Source organism: Heterodontus francisci, chromosome 13 (genome assembly GCF_036365525.1).
Source record: "Heterodontus francisci isolate sHetFra1 chromosome 13, sHetFra1.hap1, whole genome shotgun sequence".
In the NCBI taxonomy this organism is placed as follows: Eukaryota; Metazoa; Chordata; class Chondrichthyes; order Heterodontiformes; family Heterodontidae; genus Heterodontus; species Heterodontus francisci.
Window position 1 is genome coordinate 117,040,024 of NC_090383.1, and position 15,928 is coordinate 117,055,951.

The following is a 15,928-nucleotide window of genomic DNA, read 5'->3' on the forward strand; positions in this document are numbered from 1 at the left end:
GACCTATTTTGATATTTAAAGCATCGATGTGGGATCTATAGCCTCTATAATCCATTCGCTGTGGTTCATGGTACCACACTCACCTCTGAGTCAGTGGGTTCAAGTCCCACTCCAGGACACTTAAGCACAAACTCCATGCTGACATTCCAGTTCAATAAATTGGTTGAGGGATAAAAAATGTTTTAAATAACTTAAAAAGAATGTCTTTTTTGGGTCGGCTCGGTGTCTGAAATGCAGAAACACTAATGAACAAGGGAGCCCAATTGTAGTAAAGGCATTAAAGCTAGAGAGAGGGTACAGTGCAGATTGACTGGGATGATGCCAGGGAGGTGAAAGTATTGATATGAGGAAAGAGTTGAGATACTGGGACTATTTCCTCTGAAACAGAGGAAACTAAGAGGAAATTTGATCAAGGTTTTTAAAACATAGAAACATAGAAAATAGGAGCAGGAGTAGGCCATTCGGCCCTTCGAACCTGCTCCGCCTTTCATTATGATCATGGCTGATCATCCAACTCAGTAACCTGTTCCCGCTTTCGCCCCATATCCTTTGATCCCTTTAAACCCAAGAGCTATATCTAACTCCTTCTTGAAAACATACAATGTCTTGGCCTCAACTGCTTTCTGTGGTAGCGAATTCCACAGGTTCACCACTCTCTGGGTGAAGATATTTCTCCTCATCTCAGTCCTGAAAGGTTTACCCTGTATCCTTAGAGTATGACCCCTGGTTCTGGACTCCCCCACCATCGGCAACATCCTTCCTGCATCTACCCTGTCAAGTCCTGTTAGAATTTTATCGGTTTCTATGAGATCCCCGCTCACTCTTCTGAACTCCAGTGAATATAATCCTAAACGACTTAATCTCTCCTCGTACGTCAGTCCTGCCATCCCAGGAATCAGTCTGGAAAACTTTCGCTGCACTCCCTCTATAGCAAGAACATCCTTCCTCAGATAAGGAGACCAAAACTGCACACAATATTTCAGGTGTGGCCTCACCAAGGCCCTGTATAATTGCAGCAAGACATCCCTGCTCCTGTACTCGAATCCTCTCGCTATGAAGGCCAACATACCATTTGCCTTTTTTACCGCCTGTTGCACCTGCATGCTTACCTTCAGCGACTGGTGTACAAGAACACCCAGGTCTCGTTGCACATTCCCCTCTCTCAGTTTATAGCCGTTCAGATAATAATCTGCCTTCCTGTTTTTGCTACCAAAGTGGATAACCTCACATTTATCCACATTATACTGCATCTGTCATGCATTTGCCCACTCACTCAACTTGTCCAAATCACCCTGAAGCCTCTCTGCATCCTCCTCACAACTCACCCTCCCACCCAGTTTTGTGTCATCTGCAAATTTGGAGATATTACATTTAGTTCCCTCATCTAAATCATTAATATATATTGTGAATAGCTGGGGTCCTAGCACCGATCCCTGCGGTACACCACTAGTCACTGCCTGCCATTTGGAAAAAGACCCATTTATCCCTACTCTTTGTTTATGTCTGCCAACCAATTTTCTATCCATCGCAATACACTACCCCCAATCCCATGCGCTTTAATTTTACACGCCAATCTCTTATGTGGGACTTTGTCAAAAGCCTTCTGAAAGTCCAAATAAACCACATCCACTGGCTCTCCCTCATTAACTCTACTAGTTACATCCTCAAAGAATTCTAGTAGATTTGTCAAGCATGATTTCTCTTTCGTAAATCCATGCTGGCTCTGCCCGATTCTACCACTGTTCTCTAAGTGCTCTGCTATAAAATCTTTGATAATGGACTCTAGAAATTTCCCCGCTACCGACGTCAGGCTGACTGGTCTATAATTCCCTGCTTTCTCTCTACCTCCCTTTTTAAATAGTGGGGTTACATTAGCTACCCTCCAATCTGTAGGAACTGTTCCAGAGTCTACAGAATCTTGGAAGATGACCACCAATGCATCCACTATTTCTAGGGCCACTTCCTTAAGTACTCTGGGATGCAGACCATCAGGCCCTGGGGACTTATTGGCCTTCAATCCCATCATTTTCCCCAACACCATTTCTCTACTAATACTGATTTCCTGCAGTTCTTCCCTCTCACTAAACCCTGTGTTCCCCAACATTTCTGGTATGATATTTGTGTCCTCCTTTGTGAAGACAGAACCAATGTATGCATTTAGTTAGTCAGCCATTTCTTTGTTCCCCATAATAAATTCCCCTGTTTCTGACGGTAAGGGACCTACATTTGTCTTCACCAATCTGTTTCTCTTCACATACCTATGGAAACTTTTACAGTCAGTTTTTATGTTCCCCGCAAGCTTGCTCTCCTACTCGATTTTCCCCTTCTTAATCAATCCCTTGATCCTCCTTTGCTGAATTCTAAACTGCTCCCAATCCTCAGGTCTGTTGTTTTTTTCTGGCGAATTTATATTCCTCTTCCTTGAATCTAATGCTATCTCTAATTTCCTTTGTAAGCCATGATTTGGCTACCTTTCCCGTTTTACTTTTGCACCAGACAGGAATAAACAATTGTTGCAGTTCATCCATGCACTCTTTAAATGTTTGCCATTGCCTTTCCACCGTCATCCCTTTAAGTAACGTTTTCCAATCCGTCATAGCCAACTCGCGCCTCATACCTTCGTAGTTTCCTTTAATAAGATTCAGGACCCGAGTCTCAGAATCAACTACGTCACTCTCCATCTTGATATAATATGAAATATATATATAATATAAAATATGAAGGGTCTTGATAGACTGAAGAAGAAAAGACTATTTCTGTTGGTTTAGGAGTCAGTGACGAGTCATTAATTTAAGATTATTACTAAGAATATGAGCAGATTGGTTAGGAGAAATTTCTTTATGCAGAGGCTTGATAGAACATGGGACTCTTTGCCACGAGGGTGCAGGTGGGGGCAGGGGCTGTGGCCGAGACTAAGACCATTGCATCTTTTAAGGGAAAATTATTACAATATTTGAAGTAGTTCAAGATGTGGGTCTATGGGGATGGTGCGGCCAGTGGGATTCGTTTTGCATTGGTCACGCAAATTGACACAATCGATAGAATTGGCGTCTTCAGAGCTGAAGATTTCTGTGGCTCTATGATAAATAAAAGTCTCCTAATCGTAAGAAATCCTTTTCATTGAGAGTGTATATGTGCATGTGGGTGTGTGCATATGTGAGTGTGTGTATGTGTGGTGTGTGTGCGCATGTGTGTGTGTTTGTATGTACAAGCTTGCATACATGTGTGCATGTTGTGGGGGGTTACACGCATGTGCTTTCTCCCTGTGGGAACACATTCTATTTACAAATCTAGAAACGTTAGCCTGAGGTTGGTTAAGTCTCCAAGTCTTACGGACCCCAAGTGTGAGTGTGGCTGTTTAAAAACACGAGAAGTGGGATACACTAGGTTTTAGGGTAGGATATAGCCCATTAATTCAGCCCACTAACAGTAACTGATGCAAAGCACTGCCCTTTCTAAGAAAAAAGTAGGGATTCTCAGCCTTAATATATAGCACAAAAAGGCCATTCACAAGTGACCACCATGTGGTGTTGCATGGAAATTCTCTTGTTGTCTGCACAGGGTTAAAGGAATGTTTCCAAGAGATTATGAGCCTGAGTGTTGTTTATCTTCTCAGGATCACCAAATTATTACAGTGCAGAAGGAGGCCATTCGGCCCATTGTGTCTGCACCGGCTCTCAGATTGAGCAATTCACCTGGTGACATTCCCCCCGCCTTCTCCCCATAACCCTGCACATTCTTCCTTTTCAGATAACAGTCTAATTCCCTTTTGAATGTTTCAGTTGAACCTGCCTCCACCACATTCTCAGGCAGCGCATTCCAGACCCTAACCACTCGCTGTGTGAAAAAGTTTTTCCTCATGTCGCTTTTGCTTCTTTTACCAAATACTTTAAATCTGTGCCCTCTCGTTCTCAATCCTTTCACTAGTAGGAACAGTTACTCCCTCTTCTCCTCTCTGTCTTCTCTTATTCTCCTCCAGCTCCCCTCCCCCCTTTACCTTTTCCATTACACAGCTGGCAAACTCCTGCATCTTTACCAGCCAAAATGACAGGGTAAAAACTGGCGCCTTATTGCAGTTCATATGCTGAAACACGGGCCAAATTCATTCTGTCTCTGAGCGCTACATACAGAAAAGATACAAATCATCCAAAACAAAAAGCAGAAGAGCAACAGATACTGGAAAACTGAAATCAATGCAGAAACTGTGAGAAACACTCAGCGGGTCATTCAGTATCCATAGAATGCTCTCTCTGCTGGAGCAGATCAATACCTTCAAATGTGCAGTATGTTAATGTTGCCGCATTCTGTACAAGATATCGGTAAGCTATGGATTCTATGTTAGTCCTGGCAAGGTTAAATGTCAGGTGTTTGAAACAGCAATAACTGGCATTTATTTTAAGACATGATTATTCCAGCACACACGTGTCCGGCCTCCCACGTACCGCCCTCCGTATCCTCCGTACCGCCCTCCGAGGTCATCCAAAACTCTGCTGCCCCTGTCCTAACTTGCATCAAGTCCCGTTCCCCTATCACTCCTGCAGTCTCTGACCAGCATTGGCTCGCAGTTAAGCAATGGCCTGAATTTTATGTTGCCGCCGCCCGTACAAAATGGTGTCCCACAAGCGCAGGCTTTACTCCGCGGAGACGCCGCGATATTAAATGCGTCAGCTCATTTACATGGCCAGGCTGGACCACCCTACCTCCCACCCCCACCCCCCCACCCCCGCTGATGTGGAGGGGGCGGGTGATTCGTCCCCGGCAATGGCGTCAGGTGCCATTGTGCAGGCGCCAATGCATTTTTAAAGGGCTTTGAGCCCCATCAATACATTTTGAAGCTTTAAAGTGATAGTCCAATAAAATTTATTTAAAAAAATTAAATACATGTTTCAAACTCCTCTCCCACCCCCAATTAACATACACTTCATTCTGTGCCCTCTCCCCCTTCCTTACCTCGTGATCCTGACCTTCCTCCCCAAAGTTCTCAAACGTTTATCGTTAACCCTTCCCACCATCCCCTCCACCAATCATACTAGTTTGACCCCGCTCCCTCCCCAACACCCCCGCACTGAAATACCTACCTGCTCCCCCCTCCCCACCAGTGTCCCGCATCGGATCTCCATGTGGCGTGCCGGCCACCGGCTACAATATCGGAGTGGAACAGATGGCGGGAGCGGGTAAGTATTTAATCATTTATTTTAATAAATTTAAATATTTAGATTTGCCTCCCGTCGCCAAGCAGCGGGCGGTGGGTGGAGGCTGCTATAAGGCCTTGCCGCCACCAGCAATGTCAGGGTGGGCTTTCCCTGCATCGAGGCCCATGGCGGACCTCTCCCGGAGACATTTTCCCGGCTCCCCGCCACGACCCCTTTGTCGGGGTGCCTGTAAAATCCAGCCCAATGTCTCAAGTTAGCAATGTCCCGATTGTAAAATTCTTATCCTCGTTTTCAAGTCCCTCCAAGACCTCACCCAAGGCCCCTCTATTCTCCTTGAGCTCCACAGCCCTCTGAGATATCTGCACTCTTCTAACTCTGGTCTCTTGAGCAACCCTAATTTCAGTCGTTCCACCATTGACACAGACAAGTTTCGTATCATCTGCAAACTTTATAATGCTGCTCCCTGCACCCGAGTCTATGTCGCTTATAAAAACTGAAAAGAGTTCTTCTTCTTCTTTGGCCTCCTTGTCTTGAGAGACAATGGGTAAGTGCCTGGAGGTGGTCAGTGGTTTGTGAAGCAGCACCTGGAGTGGCTATAAAGGCCACCAAATGAAAAGAGTAATGGATCCAAAACTGATCCTTGGGGAACACCATTGCAAACCACCTGCCAGTCCGAAAAACATCCATCCACCGCCATATTTTTGTGGTATTTTGTTGATGATAATAGGTTGTGTTAACAATGGTCTGGCGTTTAACGCTCTGTATCATGGCCCTTGGACTGCCATGTTTCTGACTAATAGGGAGCAAATGGATGGTTTAGACACTTGCCTTTCACCTCTAAAACCCAGGTTTCATTCCAGCACAGACTGATAGCACAAATATTGCCTTGCTTTATTTTGCTCTATGAGTGATGGTAAGTTTAGAGAGTTTGGGTAGTATTCAGTTTAATTTCTAATGGTCTTACAGTAACAGCACAGAAGTAATTAGCACCTGATTGGCACTGAATCGACGCCTCACTCGCAGAAGATGACAGGATCGCTATTGTGTGATGGAAGAGTCACGCTCATGTGGTAGAAAGTGCTATATACTGTGATTAGAGCTTTGACACATGGTTTATAAACTACAGGGGGTTTTATCCTGCATCCAAGCAAATAGCCCTGGAATGGACAGTGACCCAATCCCTACCATTAACAGCCCTCACCTCAACAAATTCACAAGCAAAAACCACATTTCGGCAATCCATTACCTATTTTTCCTTCGAGTTTCCCTTCAGTATGGTAATCCCAACTTTTCTTTATTGTGGCATCAGATTTATCTGGAAAGGATTAAATGGAGAGCCTGTAAGAATATGCTTTACAACTGTGACCAGCTTTATGAGACGGAACACAAACAAACATTCAGGCACCCATGTTCTCGTTAGATGGTGAATAATTAGACCACAGATTCCAAGCTAAACTCTAAACAAAATCTCACAAACACACGGAAATTCTCAAATAACCTTCCTTTGCAAAATAACCTGCTTCATTAGAAGCACTTCCAGTAAAATCAGTTCACAATATACAACACACGCCAGTTCATTCGAGAGGTTTAGTGAGGGAATTCCAGGCACAGCTGTCAACGGTGAAGTGATTAAAATAGGGGGTGTGCAAGAGGTCAGAATTCGAGGAGAACAGAGAGCACTGTAGGGTTGGAAAGTGGTATAGAGAAAGGCTTCACCACAGGTACTGTGTATTATCTAATCTTATGTCATGCAGTACTTATTCTAGGCTGGCTACCTTCCCTGCTGCTCCATTTCCATTGATCCAGTAGTTTGGGAGCACCCCAGACAGAATTTGATAATCTCTTTCTATCCTTACCCTCAGGTTAACAGCAGCTCTACTGCAGTAGATTGGGTGTGATAGACCTGATGGCCTTCATTATCAGCCCCAAAATGACGATCCTTTTTTAATAGATCAACCCCACTTACCTGTCTTTTCAGACCATTCCCCAATCCTTTCTGTCTCTAAAAGCATATCTAGAATTGCTCACACAATGACCTCTCTCTCCAGCAATCTGAACAGGAGGCTGCAGCTCATGTGAAAACATTCAGGAATACATCCAACCAGGTTAGGTAACCCTATATCCACCTGATTTCCCTTTCCCCTCCTAACTTCCTTATTTTTAACTTATGATCTTTGGTACTTGAACCTTTCATAGCAATAAACATTTGCTTTAAAATCTTGACAAGTTCAATTAGGCCACCTCAAAGTCTCGAAAGTATGGATGATGAGTCTACTCCTAAAATACTAATCTGTCTTTACCCTTTCCAAGTGTCGATGGACCTGCTGTGTATATCCTGAGTATTGCTGTTTTTGTTTCACATGTTCAGTGTTTGCAGCTTTTATATATACATCTGAGGAAGTGAGGGGAAATTATCAGAGATGAAACAGCAGTATTCAAGGAATTCCATAACAAAGGAAGTGTTTAATGGGCATTCATAGGAATTTGAGGAACTGCATAACAAAGTGAGGTCAAAGTTAAACACAGAAACCCTACAGGCAACAGCTAACATGTCTGTACACGGGATACACCTGCCAAACAAGTCATCAGAGGCCTCGATCATTTCATCTGAAAGTCTCATTATAATACCGCCTCCAAATGCAGTCCTGCCTTTGGAAAGACAGGACTATGCCAGAAGGCAAGCAGCGTAATGAAAGACATAGTGTATTGGACATGGGAAGATTGGAACAGGAGTAGAAAGTCCCTTGAGCCTGTTCCACCACTTGATTAGATCATGGCTGATCTGTATCTTAACGTCATCCATCCACCTTGGTTCTGTAACCCTTAATATCCTTGCCTAGCAGGCTCAGTTGGTAACATGCTGGCCTCTGCGTCATAAGGCTCTGGGTTTGAATCCTGCTCGAGGGTTTTCGGAGTGCAAAAGACTGGCACTCCAGTGTGATACTGAAGGGATACTGCACTGTCAGAGGTGCTATCTTTTGGATGATGTGTTAAACTGAGGCCTCATCTGCTCGCTGAATGTAAAAGATCCCATGGCATTATTTCAAAGTAAAGCAGGGGTGTTCTCTCTGGTGTCCTGGCCAATATTTATCCCTCAATCAAATCACAAAAAAAACAGATTATCCGGTCATTATCACATTGCTGTTTGTGGATGTGGAAGTTTGCTATTTTTTTTTTAGAGATACAGCACTGAAACAGGCCCTTCGGCCCACCGAGTCTGTGCCGACCATCAACCACCCATTTATACTAATCCTACGTTAATCCCATGTTCCTGCCACGTTCCTATGTGCAAACAGGCTGCTGTGTTTCCTACATTACACTTCAAAAAGTACTTCATTGGCTGTAAAGTGTTTTAAGACATCTGGTGGTCGTGAAAGGTGCTATATAAATGCAATTCTTCCTTTTGTAACAAAATTTTATTAAACTCAGTTTTAAAATGTTTCATTGACACCCCCCCCCCCCCCCCCCCCCCCCACCCCCCAACAGTCTCAATAGCTTTTTGGGGAAGAGAGATCCGGATTTCCTCTATACTTTGTGTGAAGAAGTGCTTCCTGACATCATCCCTGACCAACCCAGCTCTAATTTTAAGGTTATGCCTCTAGTTCTGGACTAACCCCCATCAGAGGAAATAGTTACTCTCAATTTACCCAATTAAATCCCTTATTATTTACACATCTCAATTAGATCACCCCTTAATCTTCTATATTCAAGGGAATACAAGCCTAATCTAGGCAACCTGCCCTCATAAATTTAACCCTCTATGGCCTGTTGTCCCCAGGATTCCAGAAGTGATGCAAGCCTCCAGAAATAGGTATAAACAGCTCACCGTGTCAGTGCCAAAGCCCTCGCCATTGCTCCTGTATAATAACACCACGGCATGGCTGTGCTCTGAATGGAATGAGGAAGTGGTGCTTAATGATATAACGGTGGTACATCAATGTGATTGTACAGACTAACCCAGCAATACTAGAGTGGGCCCTCAGTTGCTGATTCTAATGTTACTGCTGCTCTCCAAATCTACTCCCGAGAATAAATTGAAACCAATCTTTAATGCAAATACAAAATTATGTGATTTGGTAGAGGTATGGTAGCATAGTGGTTATGTTACCAGGCTCGTAATTTAAAGGCTTAAATAAATGATCCAGAACTATAAGCTCAAAACCCACCATAGCAGCTGGGAAATTTAATTCAATGAAAAATGTTTTAATATGCTCTTATTTAAGGGATAGTGCAGGAGGGTGGAGTTGAGATAGAAGATTAGCCATGATCTTGCTGAATGTTGGAGCAGGCTCGAAAGGCCAAATGGCCTACTCCAGATCCTATTTCTTATGTTCTGGAATCTCAGATTTGTAACATGAAGGACTCAAGCGTTGCATTTATTTTACAAATACTTGGAATGTCTTTTTAAAAATCATTTTTAGATACGGTGAGCACCAAGGAGTCCAAAAAAACTCCTTAAACTTAGAGTTGGGTCATTCAGGGGTGATAAGGAAGGACTTCTTCATACAAAGGACAGTGGAAATCTGGATCTCTCTCCTCACAAAAGGCTGAAGGGCTCAATTGAAAATTTCAGAACAAGGGCATTAGTGTTAGAGAACCAAGGTAGATTTAAGATACAGATGAAACATGATCTAATTGAATGTTGGAACAGGCTCAAGGGGCTGAATGGCCTCCTCCTGTATTCCTAAAAATAAATCCACGCTGATACATTTCAATATAAAAAAATATACATCCTTTCATGTGATGTGGGCATTGCTGGCAAGGCCAGCACTTGTTGCCCCTCCGTAATTACCCTTGACAACTGAATGCCTTGTCAGGCTATTTCAGAAGGCAGTTAAGAGTCAACCACATTGGTGTGGGTCTGCAGTCACATATAGGACATGGAAGGATGGCAAATTTCTTTCCCAAAATGACATTAGTGAACCAGATGGGTTTTTACAACAATTGATGTTAGTTTTAAATTCATTAATTAATCCCATTTCAATTTCACCAGCTACCCTGGGGGAATTTGAAACTGCGTCCACAGTGCATTAGCCTTGGTCGAGAGGTTACTAGTTCCGTGACATTACCACCATACCACTGCCACCTGTATGCTTCGTAAAGCATCCTAGTAAAAAAAGAGTGCTGAATGAAGGCAAATTTAACTGTCCCAACTTGTAAAGGAAGCACATCCCTGAGAGTTAAAGGAGGAAAATATTAAGGAAGAGAGGAAAGATGTAGCGATATCGAAAGTTTGACTCAAACCTACACAAAGGTTAGATGAGGATAACTGGAGTTGAGGTTAGCTGTACAATATGGCTGGGCATTTTTTCTCTGTTATGCGTGAAGCAGCTGAATTCTTCAAAGGACAAATTTAGAGGGAATATGGAAGGAATTAGAACTGGATGCATCATGCCAACCTACATAAAAATACAATAGTGGACTCACTGCAGAATCACGCGATCTGGTTCTGAAAGCTGTGATGTGCACGGATGTTAGTTATTGGGAACTTTCTAACAGTAAATTGGGTATCAGGAGACAGACCCAGGTGAGTGTCCCTTACATGGGGAGGCAGTGGCGTAGTGGTAATGTCACTGGACTGGTAGCCCAGAGGCTAATGCTCTGGGGACATGGGTTCGAATCCCACCGTGGCAGATGATGAAATTTGAATTCAATTAATAAAAAAGCTGGAATTTAAAAAAGCTAGTCTAGTGTGACCATGAAGCCATTGTTTTTTGTTGTTAAAAAACCCATCTGGTTCACTAATGTCCTTTAGGGAAGGAAATCTGCCATCCTTACCTGGTCTGGCCGACATGTGACTCCACATCCACAGTGATGTGGTTGACTCTTAAAATGCCCTCTGAAATGGCCATTCAATTTAAGGGCAATTAGGGATGGGCAATAAATGCTGGCCTGGGCAGTGACACCCACATCCCATGAACAAATAAGAAAAAACTACAAGGTAATTATATGAGAGGAATGCCATTCAGCCAATCTTAACTCAACCATCGAAAAGCTCCCGCGGTCTCCCCATTGTAATAATTATTTACTTAAGTGAGTCTAGGGTTTTTGCCTACACTTCTCTATCTGGAAGTTTATTTCACACAGTGAACACTCTTTACATGAAGAATTTCTTGATTTTCAGACATACTACTTGTCAACTGTGGCTCAGTTGGTAGCACTATTACTAACCACCCACTAATTCAGAAGGTTCGGCATAGTAACCAAAGCTGATGCTTCATTGCGTTTTTTTTCTTTTATTCATTAGGGGTGTGTGTGCACTGCTGGTTGGGCTAGCATTTATTGCCCATTCCTAATTGCCCTTGAGAATTTGGCGGTGAGCCGCCTTCTTGAACCGCTGCAGTCCATGGGGTGTAGGTACACTCACAATGCTGTTAGGAAAGAGAGTTCCAGGACTTTGACCCAGCAACAGTGAAGGAACGGTGATATAGTTCCAAGTCAGGATGGTGTGTGGCTTGGAGAGGAACTTGCAGGTGGTGGTGTGCCCATGCATCTGCTGCACTTGTCCTTTTAGGTGGTCGAGGCTGCGGGTTTGGAAGGTGCTATCGAAGGAGTCTTGGTGAGTTGCTGCAGTGCATCTTGTATGTGGTACACACTGCTGTCACTGTGCATTGGTGGTGGAGGAAGTGAATGTTTGTGGATGGGGTGCCAATCAAGCGGGCTGCTTTGTCCTGGATGGTGTCGAACTTCTTGAGTAATGTTGGAGCTGCACCCATCCAGGGAAGTGGAGAGTATTCCATCACACTCCTGACTTGTGCCTTGTAGATGGTGGACAGGCTTTGGGGAGTCAGGAAGTGAGTTACTTGCTGTCGAATTCCCAGCCTCTGACCTGCTCTTGAGGCAGGTGCTATCTTTCAGATGAGATGTTGAACTGAGACCCCATCTGCCCTTTCAAGTGGATGTAAAAGATCCCAGAGCATCATTTTGAAGCAGAGCAGGACGTTCTCCCCAGTGTCCTGGCCAGTATTTATCCCTCAATCAATATCACAAAAACAGATTATCTAGTCATTTGTTTGTGGGAGCGTGCTGTCTGAAAATGGCTACCATGTTTCCTATGTTACAACAATGACCACACTTCAAAAGAAAGTACTTCATTGGCTGTGAAGTGCTTTGGGACATCTAATAGTTGTGAAAGGGGCTATGTAAATGCAAGTTTTTCTTTTGAACCTGTCTCCTCTTCTCCCATTAATAATTTTTTTTCCCATTCGTTTAACAGCTTATATCCCAAGATAATATTAGCTCTGAAACACTTTCTTTTCAAGGTGAGTATAAGTTTCTACAGTCTTTCCTCCTAACTCGAAAGGCAGTTTTAGGGAGCAGCTTCCTGGGCATTCTCTACACTGACTTGAAAGGAAAAAAGGTGTAGGTTTATAGGAAAAGAGGAGGGCAGCACTTGAATCTCTCTCTTGTTTCTCAGTGATCAGCATAGACCAGTTAGCATACTAGAACATTTAATCATAATCTTTTCCAAATTACATTGGCTCTGGAGTTCAGCATTGCTTCATTACAACAATGACTACACTTCAAAAGTACTTTATTGGCTGTAAATCCTGAGATCATTGAAGGTGCCATATCAATGCAAGTCTTTTTAAAAATTTCTTTAAATGTTTTGCTAATTGTCTGAGATCTGCGCGTTCCTCCTATTCTGGCCTCTTTCGCATCCCCAATTTTAATTGCTTCTCCATTCATGGCTGTGCCTTCAGCTGCCGAGATCCAGAGCTCTGAAATTGCCTCTCTAAACCTTTCTGCCTCTCTCCTTCTCTCTCCTCCTTTAAGACATTCAGAGAAGGTTCACTCAACTGATTCCTGCGATGAAGGGTTATCTTATGAGGAAAAGTTGGACAGGTTGGGCCTCTATCTGTTGCAGTTTAGAAGAATGAGAGGTGATCGTATTGAAACATAGAAGATCTTGAGGAGACTTGACAGGGTGGATGCTGAGAGGATGTTTCCCCTTATGAGAAAGACTAGAACCAGCGGACACAGTCTAAAAATTAGGGGTCTCCCATTTCAGACAAAGGTGAGGAGAAATTTTTTCTCTTAGCGGGTCCTTAAGTTGTGGAATTCTCTTCCCCAGAGACAGTGCTAGCAGGGTTATTGAATATTTTTAAGGCTGAGGTAGATATATTCTTGATTGACAAGGGAGTAAAAGAGTATAGGGAGTAGACAGGAAAGTAGGGTTGAGGCTACAATCAGATCAGCCATGATCTTATCAAAAGGCGGAGCAGGCTTGAGGGGCCGAATGGCCTACTCCAGCTCCTAATTTGTGTATTTGTATGTTTATGTGTATGTTCCTTAAAACCTACTTCCTTGACCAAGCATTTGGCCATTTGTCATAATATCTCCAATGAGTCCCACTGCCCTCCTCTTTCCCTATAAACCTGCAATTTTTTTCCTTTCAAGTATTAATCCAATTCCCTTTTGACAGTCACTATTGAATTTGCTTCCACCAGCCTTTCAGGCAGTGCATTCCAGGTCATAACAACTCGCTGCGTTAAAAAATGTTGCCTCACATCACCTCTGGTTCTTTGGCCGATTGCCTTAAATCTGTGTCCTCTGGTAACTGACTCTTCTACCACTGGAAGCAGTTTCTCGCTATTTACTTTATTAAAACTTTCAGGATTTTGGACACCCCCGATCAAATCTCCCCTTAACCTTCTCTGCTCCAAGGAGAACAACTTTCCACATAGCTGAAGTTCTCCATCCCTGGACCCTCTCGTTAAATAGATGAAGTTCTCCATCCCTGGACCCTCTCGTTAAATCTCTTCTGCACCCTCTCAAAGGCTATGACATCCTTCCTCAGGTGTGAAGGACAGATTTGAACACAATATGACACCTGAGACCTAACCAGTGATTTATAATGTCACTGATTATAACTTGTTATGCACGGCTAATGCCTCTGGTTAACACTATTATCCGGCCAGTTCGGAATAATGTACAAGCCCACAGTGCAGCATGAAGCTAGGATTTATTGCAACTTTAGGTTTTATCCTGTTAATGACTGATAATTATTTTCTAATTTCACTAATATTTCCTGCTGTGTCCCATCTGCTTCTGTGCGTTACTTCATTCACAGAGCGTCACACAAGTGTGAAACTTTCTATTCATATCCAGAAATAAAAACGAGAGCTAGCACTTCAGAGCAGAATTTAGGTTAATGTCGTTCGGAGCCCAGTTATACTCGAATCAAAAACATTTTTTCAAAAATCTTAAAGGTTTACAATGTTCTCATCAGATCCTGAACTGAATGTGAAGTCAAAGCATTACAACTGAGACAAATAGCACTGTGAAAGAATTTAAATGTAGTCAATATTCCATCTGTGTCAGCCTTGGGTGTCATTCTTGCCTCTGGAACAGCAGCTGGTAGGTTGAAGTTCCATTCTAGAGCCTTGAGTACTTCATCCAGGCTTACACTCCCAATTCAGTACTGAGGAAGTATCATTACCTTGGGAGGTGCCATCTTTCAGATGAAATGTTAAACTAAGGCCCGTCTGTCCTCTCAGGTGGATGTCGATGATCCCATGGCTCTATTTTAAAGAAGAGCAGGGAAGTTCTCCCTAATGTTCTGGTCAATATTTATCCCTCAATCAACACTACTAAAATTAGATTGTCTGATCATTATCACACTGCTAGTTTTGGGACCTTGCTGTGCGCCAATTGGCTGCTGCATTTCCTACATTAAAACAGTGACGTTGTGTGGTTGCCTTTGTCATCCTGGTAGTCACATGATACAACCATAATGGAGTTCTTGCCTAATCATAGCAATCAATCGCTATCAATGAGTAAACAACAAACCCAGACATTAGATGAGGAAAACCCCCCAGTGCTGAAGAACTTTGGAACCACAGACCCAAAGTCACCTGTTTCTTCGGAACAGAATGCACTCACCACATGTCATGTCTCAAATTACTCATCTACTGTGTCCCAAAATATTGAGAGAGATCTACCAAATTCGGATTGGAATCAATCACTACTGAGTGCTTGTACTGTTTCCCTAGGGAGTTGGTTCCATAGATTGATCACTCACTCACTGAAATATTGTTGTTGCAGATTAGTTCCAAATTTATACCCTTCAAGTGCAGGCCATGTCTAGTTCGACAGTTCCAGACAAGGTTAAGGTAAGAGAAAAGGAAGACAATCTGAAAGGGGCAAGAGCACTAAGTGGAGGATCTCATGGTGGTTTTTAAACAGCAAAGTGACTAGGGAGAGATACTGAGGAGAGGCAAGCAGCAGTTCGAGAAGACCGTTTACAAGGGATCCTGGGCTTTCTGAACAGAGGAAGAGAGGAAAAAAATAAGGAAGTTAGGCTTAACCTTTGTAAAACACTGGTTTTGCACCAGCAGGAGTATTGTGTCCAATTCTGGACTCCACACTTTGGGAAGGATTTTAAAGCCTTAGAGAGGGTGCAGTTAAAAACATACAATGGATGGAAGACTAGTTACCTGGAGAGACTGGAGAAGCTGAGATTGTTCTCCTTACAGCAGGGATGGTTAAGGGGACATGTGATAGAAGTGTTCAAAACTAAGAGAGGTTTTGATAAGAGTAAATAGGACAAACTGCTTCCAATGGCAGATGGTTCTGCTGAGCCTTTTTCAAGCTCTGGTTAGGCCCCAAACTAGAGTATTGTGTCCAGTTCTGGTCACCACACTTTAGGAAAGAAGTGAGGGTCCTTGAGAGGGTGCAGAGGAGATTTACCAGAATGGTTCCAGTGATGGGGGATTTTAGTAACAAAGTTAGGTTGGAGAAGCTGGGGTTGTACTTCCTGGAGCAAAGGGGAT

General features: G+C 43.2%; 1 protein-coding gene across 6 annotated transcripts in view; it reads right to left on the bottom strand.

Annotated features, from left to right (window-relative positions):
• hivep2a (HIVEP zinc finger 2a) overlaps positions 1–15,928 on the bottom strand; it is a 188,379-nt gene that overhangs the window by 24,472 nt on the left and 147,979 nt on the right. For 4 of the 6 annotated variants that reach the window (XM_068045556.1, XM_068045557.1, XM_068045555.1 and 1 more), the window contains one exon: positions 6,400–6,468. The exons of the other annotated variants lie outside the window; for them this stretch is intronic. The gene's annotated coding sequence lies outside the window, so the exon portion shown is untranslated. The remainder of the gene's footprint in view (positions 1–6,399; positions 6,469–15,928) is intronic. 6 annotated transcript variants of the gene reach the window in all.